At 38.6% G+C, this 8060-nt stretch overlaps 1 pseudogene; it reads left to right on the forward strand.

Moving 5' to 3' along the window:
* Nucleotides 1–5981: 5981 nt before the first annotated feature.
* Nucleotides 5982–6963, forward strand: LOC102861759 (annotated as a pseudogene).
* Nucleotides 6964–8060: the final 1097 nt, after the last annotated feature.

Raw genomic sequence — 8060 nt, forward strand, 5'->3', positions numbered from 1 at the left:
ACTCCCTGGTTACACTTTTTCCAAGTCATATTTGTTTGTTCTTTTGGCAGTTGAGGGAATAGTCAATACTCTTCTCCAACATCACAACTCAAAAGCATCAATTCTTTCATCCTAAGTCACTGTAGAACTTTCAGATAAATAATAGGAATTTGAAAACATCAGTTTAGATTGTTGTTGTTGTTGATTCTCTTTGAGTCGAGCACGACTCATAGTGACTCTATGAACAAAAGGCCTAAAGCCCCTCTTCAAGTATTGACATTTATCAAAGTTCATAGAGTTTTTGGAGGCATGTTGTTTAGGAATTGGATACACCTTAATCTTTAAACTGGTTTTGTTGCTCCTTAATACCTTGGGAAGGTCCCTGACTGCAGATTTACTCAAATGCAATATGTCCTTTGATTTCTTGACTGCTGGTACAAGGGTCTTGATTGTGCTCCAAGCAAGATAAAATCAATGACAATTTCAACATTTTCTCTATTATGATGTTGCATGTTAGCCCAGGGATGAGAAGTTTTGTCTTCTTGATGTTGACAATCCATATTCAAAGTCACAGTCTTTGATCAACAACAAATATTTCAAGTCATCTTAATTTTAAGGAAGCAAGACAATGTCATCTTCATTATGCAGATTGTTGATGAGTCTTCCTTTTACCCTGAGACCACATTATTTTTTATGAAGTCCAGCTTCTTCAACAATTCCAATTAAATAGATATAGAAAAACAATAGAGTCCTGTCATATATATATATTTAAACTATGCAGAGTTTCTTTGCTCTGTTCGGACAGCAGTTTCTGGTCTAAGTTTTACATGGGCAAAATTAAATGTTCTAGTCTTTGCATCCTTAATACTAGCCATTATTTGTTATGTTTGACACTGTCAAATGCCCTTGCAAAGTCATTAAAATACCAAATAGATATCTTTCTGGTATTCTCTGCTTTTAGCCAGGATCCATTCGATATTAGTAATGATATCTCTGGTGCCACAGCCTCTTCTAAATCCAGCCTGAATTTTTAGTAGTTCTCTGTCAATGTATTCTGTTCCAGCCATTTGTGGAGAATCTTCAGCAATATTTTACTTACATATGCTATTAATAATACTATTTTATAATTTGTGCATTTTGTTGGATTGCCTTTTTTTAGTGTATTAAGGGTATTAATAGTGTATTAAGTAATTCAGCACTGTTCTGCTAATTTTTTCTTTTCTTTTCAAAGTAGCTTTTAATTTTTGCATTTTCCACTACCATATTGAGTGGCAAACATGAAAAATAATGTGCTACATTAGTAATTTTTAACTTGGGGATTATTCGTGACATGAAATGATATATTAGCATATTGAGTGGCAAATGTGAAAAATAATGTGCTACATTTGTAATATTTAACTTGAGGATTATCCATTATATAAAATTACAAACTTTGGAGGGAAACAATATGGTTATAGAATGAAATAATTTCTATGAGAATTTTAAAGATAAATGTCTCTTAATTTTGAGATTATTTTATTATATTCATTTTGAGAACAATCTTCATTATTGCATTTATTATATACTAGAAATCATGTATACATAAGTCTTTGTTCCATTTCAAATATGAACTTTGAAACATATCAAACATGAACCTTGAGAGTAAAACCCATGTCTTTTTAATTGTGGTGTCCTATGTATTTTGACAGTTATTTTTTTCTTTTTCAATTTCACTGGTTTTCATTTTATTAAATTAAAATTCTTTCAAACACAGTACAGTACAAATTAATAAATCTAGAAATAAATGGCACAGAGCCGCTGTACCAAAAGAACTGACCGATACTGAAAAATTTTGGGACGTACTATATGAGAAGAATGAGAGTCCCAGGTTATTCAGTTGTGCTCATTCAGAACCTCTACTTGCTCCAGGAGGCTAGTGTGCAAACTGAGCAAGGGAATACGGCATGGTTTAAAATGAAAAAGGGAATGCTTCAGGGTTGTATTCTCTCTCCAGACCTATTTATTCTGTATGCTGATTATACAGAATTATTGGAGAAGCTGGACTCTATGAAGAGGAATGTAGCATCAGGATTTGAGTGAGGCTGATCAGTAACCTATGCTATACAGATGACACAACCTTGCTTGCTGAAAGTGAGGAGGACTTGAAGCACTTGTTGCAGAAGATCAAAGAATGCAGCCCTCAGTATAGATTGCATTTCTATGTCAAGAAAACAAAGATTCTTACAACTGGACTGATAGGCAACATCATGATGAATGAAGAAGAGATTGAAACTGTCAACAATGTCATCTTGCTTGGATAGATGATTAACATCCTTAGTATCAGCAATCAGGAAATAAGGCGACACATTGTGCTGGGAAAAATCTGCAATTAGAAACCTCTCCAAATTATTGAGTAGTAATGATGCCATTTTGAGGACTAAGTTGTGTCTGAGTCAGTCCATAGCCTTTCTGATCACTTACTATGCATCTGAGAGCTGGACAGTGAATAAGGATGATAGAATAATTGATGCCTTTGAGATGTGGTACTTTGCTTCACATACTTTGGACATGTTGCGAGGAGGGGCCATTCCTTGGAGAAGGAGATGATGCTAGAAAGTGTGGAGGGCCAGTGAACAAGAAGGCCTATGACCAGGTGGATTGATGCCGTGATTGCCACAATGGGCCTCTGTCAAGATAGAATAGGGTTTGGATCTTTGGTTCAGAGGGTCACAATGAGTCATACTCAACTCGATGGCACCTAACAACAACAACCACCATGTGAAAAGGCACCAATGGTAAAGAAGGAGTAAATTAAAGCTGCATTGAAGACATTAGAAAAATAGAAGGTCTCAAGAATCAGTGGGATACCAATTGACTTTTATTTCAATTAACATAGACAGACCTGGATGTGCACACCAGTCTTTGCCAAGAAATTTAGAAGACAGCTTTCTGTCCTATAGATTGGGAAAGATCCATATTTGTTCCCATTCCCAAGAAATGTGATCCCACAGAAGGTGGAAACTATAAATAATATAATTAATATCACATGCAAGCAAAATACTGCTGCAGATCATAAAAAACCCACACTAGAACAGTACATAGATAGGGAACTTCTAGAAGTTCAAGCAAGATTTCGAAGAGGCCGTGACACCAGGAATATCATTACTGATGTCAGATGGGTCCCGCCTGAATGTAAAGAATACCAGAAGGAAGTCCATTTATGATTTACTGACTGTTCAAAGGCATTTGACAGCATGGATTATAACAAGTTATGGATAATTTGAAAAGAATGGGAATCCCTGAGCACTTAATCATGCTCATGTGTAAATAGAGCAAGGGACACTGTTGTTGCTCTTGTTATGCGCTATCGGATCGCCTGGACTCAGAGCGACCCTATGTACAACAGTCCTAAACCTTAAAAGGTCTATCCTGTGCCAACCTTATTGTCCCATTACCCCAGTCACTGAATCAATCCATTTCATCGAGGGTCTTCCACTCCTGCATTGTCCCTCACCCTCCCAAGCATGACGTCCCTCTCCAACAACTCGTCCCTCCTTTCAACATGTCCAGAGTTGATTGATGAAGCTTCAGAATCCTTGCCTCTAAGAAACAGCCTGGTTCTGACCCTCTCTAGGATGGTCATTCTCTTAATAGTTCATGGTATATTCAATACTCTTCTCCAGCACCACAGCTCAAAGGCATCAATTCTGCTTCTATAATCCCTAGTAATTTTCTAGCTCTCTGACACATAGCAAGTGATTGTAAAGAGAATATTACATGGCTTAAAATGAAGAAGGCAGTGCATTAGGTTGCATTTTCCCTACATACATAATCAATATGGACTCTATGAAGAGGAATGTGCCATCAGGATCTCAGGAAGACTCATCAATAGCCTGTGTTAAACAGATGACACAATCTTGTTTGCTGAAAGTGAGGAAGACTTGAAAAACTTGTTGCAGAAGATCAAAGAATGCATCCTTCAAATATGGATTGCATCTGAACATCGAGAAAACAGAAATTCTTTAGCACTGAATCCATAGGCAGAATCAATGATAGGTGGAGAAAAGATTGAAACTGTCAACAACTTCATCTTACTTAGATCCACAATCAACTCTTGGTACCAATAGTCAGGAAATCAGGAGATGTGTTGCCTTGGGAAAGTCTGAAGTTAGAGAACTCTCCAAATTACTGAGAAATAATGATGTCAGTTAGAGGAGAATAAGGTGCCATGGTCAGGCACGACTGAAGCAGGTGATGGTCTTTCTGATCACTTGCTATGCATCTGAGAGTTGGACAGTGAATAAGGATGACAGAAGAAGAATTCATGCCTTTGAACTATGATGTTGGAGAAGAGCACTGAACATCCCATGGACTGCCAAAAGAACAAACAAATGTATCTTGGAGAAGGTACAACCAGAGTGCTCTTTACAAGCAAAGATGATAAAGCTTCGCCTCATATACTTTGAGCACGTTGCTTGGAGGGGCTATACCTTGAGAAGGGACATGATGCTTAGAAAGGCAAGGGGTCAGTGAAGGAGAGGAAGACCCTTAACCAGGTGGATTGACACAGTGACTGCGGGGATGGGCTCTAGTGTGTTAGGAAGCGTGAGGATGGCACAAGATAGGGCTCAGATCTGTTGTTCATAGCGTTGCTGTGGGTTGTACTCAACTTGACTGCACCTAACAACAATAACAGCAACAAGGCAGAAGTCGACCTTGGTAAGCGACTCTCTGATAAGAAAAGCTACTCTGTGGTTTTTGTCTTCTATCTTTATAGAATAATCAAATACAGCTTATTCATCAGCGATGTTCCTAGGAGTATTTCTTGAATTGAATTCTGTGAGAGTGAAAAAACTGCACTTGGGCATTTATTGAGTGTTCAAGCAACAACAATATCATGTTTTGTCAATTTGTGGCATTTATTGAGTGTTTAAGAAGTGTTTGTTGAACCCATTTAGACTGTTGTTATTTTTGTTAGATGCTGTTTAAGTGACTTTGATTCAAAGTGACTCTATATAAACAGAAAAACATTTGTCCAAAGTTTGCCATTCTTTCAATCTCCGCTGTACTTAAACCCATTGTTACAACCACTGAGTTAATCCATAAAATTGAAATTCTTCCTCTCCTTTGCTGACCCTTCACTTTTCCAAGCATAATATCCTTTTCCAAGAATTAGTCCCTTCTGACAACATGCTCAAAGTTGTCAGAAGGAGCCTGTGAGGAGTATAAAGGCTGCACTTCTATTCCAGTTTTATTTAGGAAAATTGTGTTTTTTTGTTACTTATCATGTGAACCTGCTCATTATAATTGTACTTTGTTAAAATGCACTGAAGTCTTTTGGACTGAGGTCATATTATTCATAGAAATACAGATTCAATGAGAAGAATACAAACAATATGCTGGATTCATATTATACAACATCTTTCAGAATCACTACCTATGTGAAAAGCATATAATTTATACTGAATTTATACCAGCACTTATACAGACAGATATTATACAGAGTGAAGAGTTCTGTAGAGTCTATTAACATGTTGGAAGAAGCAAAACAAAGCAGAACTAGATGTTATTCTATTATGTAAGTCATGGGTCGCTGACCCCAAGGAATATTATACTAGATTATAAGAATGTTCCATTCTAATACTCTATTATTGTGGTAATAAGCAAGATTTAATTGAGGGCATATTTTCCTTCAACCCTGAACCACAGAAGCAAACCTCTCAATCTTTGTTTAAATAGACCTATCTATGTTCTGTATTCCTCTTAAAACTGTCTGGTCTACTCCTATGGCTATTGCCTGGTGAAGTCAAGTATTTTGTTCTTCACTGTTATATTAATCTATAAATTATACTACATTGAATTAACTGATTCTGAAAGACTTAGTTCTAAAATTCATGGACTCAAACTTCTTAGGCTAATACACTTCAGATTTCTTAAGTTGAAATGTAAATCAATACTGCTCCTCATTAATTGACAGATTGCATTGCTTTCTTGAGCAACCTCAGCCACATCCCTGAGACACGATGGTGAAAGTCAGAGTAAGTGGACTTGGCTGCATTGGACATCTGGTCACTGGGGCTGCTTTTGACTCTGGCAAAGTGCATATTTTTGCCATCAATGACCCTTCATTGACCTCAACTACATGTGTTCCAATATGATTCCATCCATGACAAGTTCAATGACACCATCAAGGCTGGGAATAGGAAGCTGGTCATCAATGGGAAAGCCATCACTATCTTTCAGGAGCAAGACCCAGCAACATCTTGAGTGATGCTGGTGCTGACTATGTTATGGAGTCCACTGGTGTCTTCACAACATTGGAGAAGGCTGGGGGGCTCACTTGAAAGGTGATGACAAATGGATAATCATCTCTGTTCCTCTGCTGATGCCTCCATGTTTGTGATGGGCGTGAACCATGAGAAGCATGGCAACTCAAGGTTGTCAGCAATGCTTCTTGCACCACCAACTTCTTGGCTCCTGGCCTAGTCATTCATGATAACTTTTGCATCATAGAAGGACTCATGACCACACTCCATGCCATCACTGCCACACAGAAGATTGTGGATAGCCCCTCTGGAATGCTGTGACAGCCCCTCTGATGGCTGTGGAGCTGTCTAGAACATCACTCTTGCATCTATCGACTCTGCCAAGAACATGAGCAAGGTCATCCCTGAGGTGAATGGGAAACTTACTGGAATGGCTTTCTGTGTTCTTATCCCCTGTGTGTCAGTCTTGGAACTGAACTACCATCTGGAGAAAGCTTCCAAATATTATGACATCAAGAAAGTAATAAAGCAGGTATCAGAAGGACCCCTCAAGGGCATCCTGGGATACACTGAAGACCAACTTGTCCCCTGTCACCTTAACAGTAACACTCACTCTTTCACCTTTGATGCTGGGGCTGGCATTGCCCTGACCAACCACTTTATCAAACTAATTTCCTGGTTTGACAATGAATTTGGCTACAGTAACCAGGTGGTCGATGTGACGGCCTCCAAAAAATAAGAGTACCTTGGACCACCAGTCCCAGCAATAGCACTAGGAGAGAAAAAATGAGAGAGCACCTCAGTTGCTGGGGAATTCTTGCCCCAACTCAATCCCCAAACACACTGAGAATTTCACATCCTTGACACAGTTTCCATCCAGTCCCTCTGAGAAAGGGGAGGGGCTTAGAGAGGCCATCTTGTCAAGTACCATCAATAAAAGACATTGTTGTATTCTTGATTGCCTTGAGAAGAGCACGATTCATAGCAACCCTATGAACAAAAGGCCTGAAGCCCCCCTACAGCTATTGACATTTATAAAAATGCATCCAAGTTTCCGGAGGTATGATGTTTAGGAAATGGATACCACTCCTGATTCCAAAAAGTACACAGTACTCCACAAACAAAACAAAACAAACAAAAATCCAGAACCAGAAAGCCCAAACAAACCCCAAAACAAAAAAACAAACACAAAAACAAAACCCCTAAATAAATGTTGTTATGTGCTGTCAAGTCACATGCAGCTCATAGCCACCCTATGTCTCTCTGAGTCACAGCTCTGAACCCTGTCTTATCTGAGCCAACCTCGCTGTCTCCAACATACCTACCCCCATTTTCCAGTCACTGAGTCAATCCATCTCATCGAGAGTCTTTCCCTCCTGCACTGTCCTTCTACCCTCCCAAGCATAATATCCCTCTTCAAGGACTGGTCACTTCTTGCAACATGCCTAAAGTATGTCAGTTGAAGCCTCAGAATCCTTGCCTCCAAGGAGCAGCTTGGTTTTATCCTCTCCAGGACGAACCTGTATGTTCTCTTAACAGTTCTCAGTATATATACTTAGTTTTTTTAAAAAATTTGAAGACATTCCAAGTTTAATTTTTTGCATATAGTCAATCATTATTCTTCTTTTAACCAGAAATCTAGAGTTTCATTTTCCCTGAAAATCTTAGAGGAAGATGCAGTGGTACTTTTTAATAATGTGTATATTCTCTCTAAGGGCATTTGACTGCATGGATCAAAACAAACTGTAGCTGACTGCGATATATGGGAATCCCAGAAAACTTGATTGTGCTTATGCAAGGCCTATACTTGGACCAGGAGGCAGTCATCAGAACAGA

This window comes from Elephantulus edwardii, unplaced genomic scaffold, assembly GCF_000299155.1.
Source record: "Elephantulus edwardii isolate Elephantulus edwardi_28Jun2011 unplaced genomic scaffold, EleEdw1.0 scaffold00085, whole genome shotgun sequence".
In the NCBI taxonomy this organism is placed as follows: Eukaryota; Metazoa; Chordata; class Mammalia; order Macroscelidea; family Macroscelididae; genus Elephantulus; species Elephantulus edwardii.